Below are 10,646 nucleotides of genomic sequence, written 5' to 3' on the forward strand. Positions count from 1 at the left end.
CGGTGTCCACTGTCCCAATCCAAGTGGTTGTGGTTGCCGAGTGTTTAGGACTGACCAAAATGCAACAGCTGGGTGCTTTGAGGGGGGAAAGGGTGGGAGCACCGAGCGCAGGGAGGAGCGGGAGGTGGTACAGCGGGGCAAGGAGGTGGAGGGAGCAGGTGTGAGGGTGCTTCTGGGGACATTTCCAAGGGACATTTCCTCCCTGGAGGTGGGGTTAGCAGCATGCTGGGGCATCCTGAGGTTGCCTGTGCTCATGACTCAGCTTTTAGGAGAAGCCACAGCACTGGGAGCGGATGCCATGCACGGGCTCTGTGAAGGATGGCATCATGCGTGATCCTTCTCAGGAGAGCTCCAGGGGCACAAGCATCATTACTGTTTGTGTTGCAGGAGCCCTTAATGATCCTAATTAACAACTGATGCTCTGCAGTGCAAAGTGCCCCCAGGCAGAGCCTCAAGGAGCCAACGCCAAGCTGAATTACAGAGAGCTCTGCACGAAGCCACCGCTGCCTGCTCCCCCAACACCGTCCCCATCCCATGCCCCGGTCTGACAGCGGACAGACACGTACCGGCTCACTCAGCCACGTTCCCCAGAACTGTGTGCACAGGCCACCGAGACTCCTCGTCTCTTTTCACACCCCCGGCAGCCACCAGCTTCCTCCATAGAAATTGATTTGATGCCCAAGGTCTTTGCAGCATTTGGGCTCTATGAAGTGCCGTGTCCTTGGCATGCCACAAATTGGAAGGGGATCTGGGGATCCCTCCAGGCACAGCACGACCGCCGAAGAAGGCTGTTTTCCCACTGATAGTTTAATCTCATCTTCTAGCTCCTCCTGCATTTCCCAGCTCCCAAGGCACGTTGTCCTTGAGCCAGAACGGGAGACTTGTACCCTTTCCTGGGTATTTCCAAGCAGGGCAGGAGAACATGATAATGTGCATGGTTCTCCTCCATCCTTAAAAGCAGCAGGAACAGGAACTCCTGTGGGAACATCCCTCCCGTGCTGTGCAGGAACCTCCAGCTCTCTGGTCCCCAGTGGAAGCCAGTCTCTGGCACAGCAAGAGTAGAAACAACCTTGGCATCAGGTGAGGGACAGAGGAGAGCAGGTGCAAAGTCTGCACCTGGTCCTCCATAGCTATTTTAAAAGCAAAAACAAGTTTAACAAAACCACAGCTACGTTTCCATAGAAATATGCCAGGGGAGCTGTGAAAGATGCCCTGGGAGCGATGCACAAGTGGTGCAGTAATTAACAGTGTAGCTGTGGAAAAGGAAAAAAACCATGAAACCCAGAGGATTTAACTCAAACCTGCTCATGGCTCACAGGAGGTCCAGATTTTCAGCCTCATTTCAGTGCAGTTGGTACCCCAGGTAATCTGCAGGATCAGAAAGAAGAGGCAGGCCCTGAAGTGAGATATCTTCAGCTGCAGCATCCCCTGTTTTGGGAGGTTTGGGTCAGGCTCTGTAGAGAGACAGAATTAACAGAAATATTCTAATTTAGACCCACTTCAAAGTGTGAGGTTCAAAAAAGAAAATCAAGTATGCTGAATTTCTGGGGGTCTCAAATCAAAATCAAATGAAGCCATGACTTGCCTTCCCCCAAAACTTGGGTGTGAAGACTCATTGTGGGTCTGGGTTTTGGGATTGGATCAATGACCCACCATGTGCAAATCATTGCGTGACCCCATAGGGCTCGCAGGCACACTGGGGACAATGCTTTGTTTGGAGTGGGTGACCTATTTTGGGGTTCTACCAAAATTATAAGCAACCCAACATCACCCTGAACTGGGCCACAGATGGCTTTCAGCAAACCTCGCAGTGAACTGAAGTTGATTCGAGAGCCATCAACACTGTGAGAAAGCAGGTGGGTGTCGCGCGGCCCGTGGCAGGTGATATATAGGGCTGTGCTGGTGGGATGCATTTTAAAACACTGACTTCTCCTCCGATTCCTCCCCGTCATGGCCAGGTGAGCTGGGACCTCACAACCGAGAACTCAGAGGCTTTTTTTCCTAGCAACTTTTTGGTTTTTGGAGGTGTTTTTCATCACTGCCCTCCCTGCAGACGCCGCAGCGGATGCTTCCCCTCCATAGCAGTCTCAGCAATGCCATCTCGTGGAAAGAGGGACAAAGTCCTTCTGGAGCAGCTGCCAAGGAGAGGAAATCCAGCCCCACATCCCACCTCTGCAAAGCCTGGCCCTGGCAGGCAGCACATCCATAGCGAAGCGAAGGGTACAGCCTCGGGAGCTGCAAAGTGCTTATTGTAGTTTCTTTGGAGACCAGAGTTTGCAAATGTGATTATATTACCTGAAATTTAAATCTCGTGGGGGGAAAATTACTAGAGGTTGCAGGAAAGTCAAAGATCATCAGGACTGGCTTGCTCTCAAACAGCCAATTAGCTCTTCAAGAGGGTGTTTGAGAAACCAGTGGATCTGGAAGAAGAGGGAAGGAGAGGGAGGGGCGGGGGGGCTGGATGTGGACCAGCATCCAGTTTCCAAAAGGGATGTCACCTCCAGGATGCAAGCACGCCTCGCGCACAGCATGGCACTGATGCCTTGTTGGGGTTTCCTGATGGAGAAGGGAAGACCCACAAACAGAACCATCCTCCAAGGTGTGAGCAGACATCTCTGCCCAGCCCCAGCCCGGTGCTGGCTGCTCTCGTGGCACCCACGAGAAGGAGGAATGAGTAACTTCTCCTTTCCCACCTCCACCCCACGGGCCTCGTGTCTGGCTGTGCACTGTTAATAATTTAAAGTAGGTTTCCTTAATCCACCAGAGCTGATCGGCCAACTCAGCAGGCACTTTGGCCTGCTCTAAAAAATTTATAAGGCTTTTGCAAGACTGCAAGTAGAATCCATGCTGCAGATGCTGAGCTGGGTGAATTTGAGCCACCCGCTGCCCTTCCGCGCTTGGAGACGAGTTAAAGCATCAGCCGCAACCCCTCGTCTGCCTGGGCACGTCCCCGCAGAAACCCAGCACAGGCAGCACATCCCCAGGCAGGCTGCCAGCCTCCGGCACGCCGGCACGGAGCACTGCGTGGCAGCTTGGACATGCGAGAAAGCCTCTCCAGTTAAGGCAGCGCCTTTCCCATTGCTCCCTTCATCTGTCACCAGTCTCCCAGTATGTTTTGCTGAACCTTAACCCCCCGGGGGAAGACCAAGCAGAGATCTCCTGACCTTCCATCCCGTTCCTGCTCCCTTAGAAGCTGATGTCACCAACTGCCAGGGAGGCCAAGGTGCACTTCCAGTCTCCTGAATACCAGCATCACCAGGGAACGTCACCCAAGTGGGTCCTGCCATCGCCTGCTGGTGATGGAGGTGCTGAACCATCTATGGTAGAGGAGGGAGTGATGCAGATGCAGCACAAAGTCCATGACTATGTGACCTTGGAAAGTGGGTTCCTCACAGAATCATAGAATGCTTTGGGTTGGAAGGGACCTTTACAGGTCATCCAGTCCAACATCCCTGCAAGAGCAGGGACATCTTTAACTAGATCAGGTTGCTCAGAGCCCCGTCCAACCTGACCTTGAATGTTTCCAGGGATGGGGCATCCACCACCTCTCTGGGCAACCTGGGCCAGTGCCTCACCACCCTCATTGTAAAAAATTTCTTCCTTATATCTAGTCTGAATCTGCCCTCCCTTAGTTTAAAACCATTGCTCCTTGTCCTGTGACAACAGCCCTTGCTAAAAAGTCTGGTCCCATCTTTCCCATAGGCCCCCTTTAAGTACTGGAAGGCTGCTGGAAGGTCTCCCTGGAGCCTTCTCTTCTCCAGGCTGAACAACCCCACCTCTCTCAGCCTGTCCTCGCAGCAGAGGTGCTCCAGCCCTCGGATCATTTTCGTGGCCTCCTCTGGACCCGCTCCACCAGCTCCGTGTCCTTCTTGTGCTGAGGGCCCCAGATCTGGACGCAGCACTGCAGGGGGGGTCTCACCAGAGCAGAGCAGAGGGGCAGAATCCCCTCCCTCGACCTGCTGGCCACGCTGCTTTGGATGCAGCCCAGGGTACGGTTGGCCTCCTGGGCTGCGAGCGCACAGTGCCGGCTCATGTCCAGCTTTTCGTCCACCAGTACCCCCAAGTCCTTTTCCACAGGGCTGCTCTCGATCACATCATCCCCCAGCCTGTATTGAAGCCGAGGATTGCCCCGACCCAGGTGTAGGACCCTGCACTTGGCCTTGTTGAACCTCATGAGGTTCACACAGGCCCACTTCTCCAGCTTGTCCAGGTCCCTCTGGATGACATCCCGTCCTTCTGGCGTGTCAGCTGCACCACTCAGCTTGGTGTCATCTGCCAACTTGCTGAGGGTGCACTTGATCTCGCTGACAATGTCATTGATGAAAATATTGAACAGCACTGGTCCCAGTACGGACCCCTGAGGGACACCACTTGTCACTGATCTCCATCTGGACATTGAGCCATTGACTGCTACCCTCCAGATGTGACCATCCAACCAATTCCTTATCCACTGAACAGTCCACCCATCAAATCCATACCTTTCCAATTTAGAGAGAAGGATGTTGTGGGGGACCATGTCAAAGGCTTTACAGAAGTCCAGATAGATGACATCCATTGCTTTTCCCTTGTCCACTGATGTGGTAGCTCCCTTGTAGAAAGCCACTAGGTTGGTCAGGCAGGACTTGCCCTTGGTGAAGCCATGTTGGCTGTCTCGAATGTTGGTCACTGACCAACATCTTTGCCTGGGAGCTGTGTCCCAACAGCAGCCGCCTGCCTTCTCCTTGGCAGTTTCGCAGCACATTTCACCTTGCAAAGCTGCGCAGCCAGTGGGTAGCTCTCCATCTGGCATGGATGTAGACCACCGCTGCCCTGCTCCGCAGCCCACGTTGCTGGGCTTGGCCTCTTTCCCAGAGCAGATCTGCACAGTGTGGAGCATCCAGGTCCGAGCAGACGGGGTTGGGGCTCCCACGCCAGCCTGGGCAGTGCCTGGCCCAGCGGGACTAAGGAGAGCTGCAGGCAGGAGCTTTGTTCTCCCTGGGCTTTTCATCCTTGGGACTGGCTTTCTGTACGGCAAGCTGTTAACACAAGACCCTTGGAGTAAACTTCCTCGGGAAACAGATGATGGGCCAGATCAGGAGGGAGTAAAAAAGGCTGATCAGGGCAGAGAAGAACCTCCCATGCCTGGGTGGGTCTCACCTTTCCATCCTGCTTACACCGTGCCCCTTTCACAAAGTGCATCAGCCACCATTGGCCAAATTCTGCCCAGAGAGGTACAAATTCAGGGACGAGGGTAGCAAGCCAGGCCCTCCGCCAGCATTTTGTACCATGTCAAGGACCAAACCTGGGAGGGTTTTACTCATTTCCTTTAACCTCTGCATCTCCCCATTTGAGATCCACATTTTTGGTGTGAGCCCGAGGTGTGTTTGCAGCCGGGGGAGCACAAAGCAGCAGCTCTGGCCAGGGCGATGCGCTGTGCCCCATCCTCCTCTTGGCCTGTGCCTTCACCCTTCCCTGTGCAAAGATATTGCTGATCTGAAGGAGAAACCTGAGCTGTAACACAGCCCGGAGCCGAGCTCCTGGCCAGACACCCCCTCCTGCCCGCCTGCCTCCGAGTGCTTGGGTATCATTTAGCCACAGCTCGGATGTTTTACGTAGAGATACTGCAGCATCTTCAAATAATTCATTTCAGCTCCGTTCACAAACACTCCTTCCGTGTGTCAGGCTGCCTGCAAATTTAGGATGGCCTGTTTTTGCCTAGTCTAAATGATTTCTAATCACCCCTTGCCTGGCACTATTTTCATGCCTTATATCTGCTAAATGCTTTTTGCAATCCTGGCCAGCTGCAGCGAGCGCCTGCCCGCCGAGCACTTAGGAGTGATGAGTCTGGAAGTGGCCAGCCTTTGGGATGGGGCTGCAAGAAGGGGAAAGAGGAGAGGATGATCCCCAGGTATCATCTCTGTGGGGAGCTGATGGGGGTGACAGCAGTTACGTAGCGAAGGCTGCAGGTTTCTGAGCCTGTGTTTTGGTGTGGAGTGGGAGTACAAGGGGGTTCGTTGCCTGTGCCAGCTCCTGCCACTGCTCACATGACGGGAAGATCCTCTCCGATGTGCACTGTCTCCAAGGACACAGCGTGGACCTCTCCTCTGGCACCGACCTGAAGGACCGCAGTGACAAGCGAGGGCAGCCCGTGCCAGGCGGGAGGCGGCTGTGATTAATGGAGCTGCACCGGCATCTTGGATGGTCTGAGTGGTTCCCATTAGAGCGATTGCTGGGAGGGAAGCGTGCACCAGCAGGTCAATATGCTTTGATGCCTCAGGACATCTCCAGCCATAGATCTCCATGGGGACCATGGGAAATGTGCAGGAGAGCGGGGAAAGGGAGGGGTGGCTGGGGCTGACCACATCTTCAGGTGGTGGTGAAGTCCCTCTTGCAGGGTGGCCTGGGCAGCTGAGCCATTGCCAGCTTGCTGTCAGGCTACAAACACAGCTCATTTTTAAAACCGCCCTCCCCTGCTCTGCCCGCTGCCTGCGCACACAGGCGAGTACACGGAGATGCTGAATGAGACGTTTCTCGGGCACAGCCAGAGCATCCGGATGCCCAGAGGACAGGAACATCCTTTGGACCTATGTGCACAAGACAAAGTTGCAAGAACAAAACAAGGGCTGCATGAAAATAAGGCTGAAAGTGAGGAAGTGTCATCCTGCAGACACAGCATTGGCTTTGCCCAGGGGAACCTGCCCCTCAGGCTGGCTCCTGCCTGCCTTGCCAAATACCTGGGCACCGAGATGTTTAGCAGAGGCTCGCTGCCTCTCCGGTGCTCCCCACGTGGGATCCAAAAGGAGACCACAAAGAAGCAGTTTCATGAGCAGCAGAACCAGGGGGTCCAGTTCCCATGGATTTGTGTTTTGAAAAGTCGTGAGTGGGTTCTCTGATGTCCAGTACAGTTGTGTGCATGCATCACCATCTCCCTCAGTGAGGGGATTTCAGGGTTTCTGTCCTCTCTCTGTTCACATATTTTCACTTGTAGCAATCTGAAATGTCCCCCCTACCTTTAATGAACTAAGATAAAAATTGCCCATAAGCTCTACAGTTATTAAAGGAGGGAAAAGAGAAGCAGATGCACATACACCAGCTTTCCTTAGGAACTCAGGTTAAAGATAAATAAATCATAAACCCTTGTCCTTTCACATTCTCTTGATTTCCCAGATGTCCAGGCTGAAAGACTGAAGCAGGCCTGCAGCAAAAGCTCATGGTGCAGAGAAACTATGAATTTAGTTACTTCAAGAGTTTTTCTTTGCATATAACACATTGTATGCTGTGACAGAGGCAGGAGCATGAAGACAGCCAGGTCTGCCTAGCAGTTTCCCAACAGAATACTTGCAGTTTTTAACCTGTAACATGGATCAGAAGCAACCCTCTTAATTAAAACCAAAACCTAATCTTCCCTCTTTAACATTTTTGAAAAGAAAAAAGTTACATGAAAAAATTGGAAAGCATATTTTTACATTTGGAAGGGTTTTTTTAATCTCTCTTTCAGTAAGAGAAAAATAAAATAATTAGCTTTAAAGCTTTTCAGTATTTCAGTGATTGAGTTTGGTTGTCTTGCTTGCCAAACCTGGAGGTTTTGACATTTCAGCAAGGAAAAAAAAAAAAAGTAAAAGAAAAAGAGTTTGCAGCAGGAAAGAAGATAAACTCTTCCTCCATGCAGGTGTGGAGCTATTATATTTTTAGAGCCCCAGGGGCCACCACTCCCCATGCTGCCCCACTCCTGCTTGCAGGGACCCTCCCAGCCTGGGTATCACACCCCATTTCCCTGCTCTTCCCCAAGGGCTGACCCACCCCAGCTGCCCCCACCACCAGGACAGCATGGGCTCATCTCCTCTGGAGACCCCCTGTGACCCAGCACAGCTCCCCAAGTGCTGCAACACCCCAACAGAGCAGGAATTCCCACTGCACCAGCATCTCCTGCCCTGCTCCCCAAACTGCCTTGTATCCCCCACAGCAGCCTACCAAGGTGGGGTGGGGTGGAGTGGAGTGGAGTGGAGTGGAGTGGAGTGGAGTGGAGTGGAGTGGAGTGGAGTGGAGTGGAGCCCAGCCCTGGAAGGTCCCCCCCTCCTAACCCAGGACCATCTGGAGCCTATTTATTTTAGTTGGCTTTGCCCCCCACCCTGCCTCCAGCAGAATAAAGCACAGCAATTCACTGTGCTGCTGCACTGTTCATGTCTCAGATAAGACAGATGTGTCAGAGTTGTTAGCTATTTCAGTATGGGCTTTTTCTTTCTGTTGACAACCTCCAGTCCCTAAATATTCATGCAGGTTTCAATTCAGCTTTGAAGTTGGTGGGAGGCAGGTGCTTGAATGGGAACAAAGCACCTAATGGGCTTTGTGGGACTGGGTCCCAGCTGGGATGCAGTTAGAGTCCTAGGAGCAGAGTTAGTCCTGAGCTGGACCCTGAGACCTGGCAAGGCTGGAAGAGCTGCCACACAAAACCAGGTTAGTTTTATTGCTATAAAGGTGTATGTTGTAAAGAGCAAAGCACTGGTTTGGAGAAACTGGAAGGGGGTTGGGGATGGGAAGTCTTCTAAGTCAATCCACATCTCTGAGGGGTCACCCCCAAGGAGCTTGTGGTGGCCCTAGGGGTGGGGGGGGTGAGGTCCTGGAGCAGCCTTGTCTTGGGGAATGAGCTCTAAGAGCACAGGGGTGACAGCAGTTTGAGTTGTGTGGCTTTGGTCTTTGCAGTGCAGGAGAAAGCAGAAAACCAAGGAGGTCAGGAGGAAGAATGTGAGCACTGGGAGATGTGAGGAATGACTGAGAGCTAAATTTACAGAGTCTGGGAAAAGGAAGGCTCAGGGGCAACGTGGTCACAGGCTAAAAATACCTTCAAGGTAATAATACAAATGAAGAAAGGGAATTGTGCGTGCTCTCAAAGGAGGCTAGGGCAAGAGCCAGAGCTGGGGGCTAATGAAGGAAGCGCATGGAGTGGAGATGGGGAAGGAGACCTCATCAGTGGGGAATGTGCCTGGGGAAGGGGCTGTGGGCGGCTGAGCGGGGCAGAAGCAGAGTGGTCGCGAGGTGCCAGGGAAATGGGGTGGGCACTGGTCTCAGTGTGACCAACGGGCTTATTTCTAGATTTGTGGATGCTCTGAGCATAACCCAGTTTAATTCAACAGAATTCACCCTAACTTTGCTTTTCCCCATTGCTTCTCCTTCCACACGCCCAGTCAAGTAGCTGTTCCTTCCAGTGACTGATTTTCTTTACAGTCAGGCCTCCACAGCACAAATGAATATTTACATCTCAGCAGTATTAATCACTCTTAGAAAGGAGAACCACAAACTTTCTAGCTGAGAAGGGAGTGTGTATGTCTCCCTTCTGGGTTAATTCAGCATAACTTGGGGAGATTTCTGTACATGCAGTCAGACACTTCCAGCTGCAGCTCAAGCTGATCTCGTACGGCATGTTTTGTCCTGCGTTCTGCTGGAGCAGCCTCCAAGGAAGTAGGTGCTGTCTAAGAACAGGACAGAAAGATGGATGGTGGCACAGAAATTTTGCATCCAGTAAATATGTAATATAAAATAAGTAGCTCTGTCAGCACGAGGATGAAGGAAGCCTGGCTTCTTACCAGTGCATTGGTTGCAAATTCTAATTGAAGCATTTTAGTGGCTGGGAGGAGTGGTCTCCTCATGGACATCTTCTCTGGTGTCTAATAAAGATGAGATTACACTTCAGGATCCCCTTTGGAGGGGGAAGGAGGAGGCATTAGGGAGCCTCTGCCTCTCTCTAGGCTTCTAGTTTTCATGAAAATTGACACAAACTTAATTAGCATTGAGGCTGATGACTGTCAGATTTGATTGAAACTGGACAACCATCTGGTGCATCTTCATTTTAGCCTGGTAAAAAAAATAAAAAAAATCAGTGGTGATAGTGTGTTTGAAAGTGAGTGCCAAGGCCTCTGCTCTTTGCCCAGTGTCCCATTTGAAACCCTCTTGTTCTCAAGGTGGTCCTTCCACACCAATGTCTTCACCTCTTCTCTTGGTTGCCACGTCCCCAAGGGCTGGAGTGACCGTCCCCTCTGGTGGCAGCAGGAGGCTGCAGACCCCGCGTTGCCCACAGCAGAAGGCTCAGGCCAAGTCATGGGTAGCTCCAGGAAAGAGATTTTTAGATCAGTGAGACAGTGCTACCACACCTGCCTTTAACCCCATGCCTTTAACCCCCTTAGCAACTCCAGATTTATAATGTGCTTTTAGTCCCTGCCTCGATCCCATAAACAGGGCATGGGTCTTCAATCTAATTTAAGGTTATTCAGCTGATTTCTGCCGCTCGCCAAAGCCCCATTTTCTTAGGGTTCAAATGACAGAGGTGATAAGCAGACTCCCTTCAGTTTGCTTTGACAGGCGCTCATCTAAACGCTGCCTTCACCACCCCAGAAGTTCTCTGCAGCTGTGCCTAAATCTCCCCATCCCAAATGATGAAGCCTTTGCTGAGCATTGCCTTATGTTCTAGCCAGAAGTACGTCTCCTCGTCACACTCATCTTTCTCCTTTGGAAATCTGCAGATTTCTCCATTTATGTACAAAAATTTCTTTCTTACAGCATTTTCCCCTGTGGGCTTAAACCTTAATGCTGGAGAAGCATCGCCTTCCAGGTTGAGTTCCTTGTATGAACCAACCTCTATCGTGGGTCAGGGCTCCTGGTTTCAAAACCAAAAA

This window comes from Ciconia boyciana, chromosome 14 (genome assembly GCF_034638445.1).
Source record: "Ciconia boyciana chromosome 14, ASM3463844v1, whole genome shotgun sequence".
Lineage (NCBI taxonomy): Eukaryota > Metazoa > Chordata > Aves > Ciconiiformes > Ciconiidae > Ciconia > Ciconia boyciana.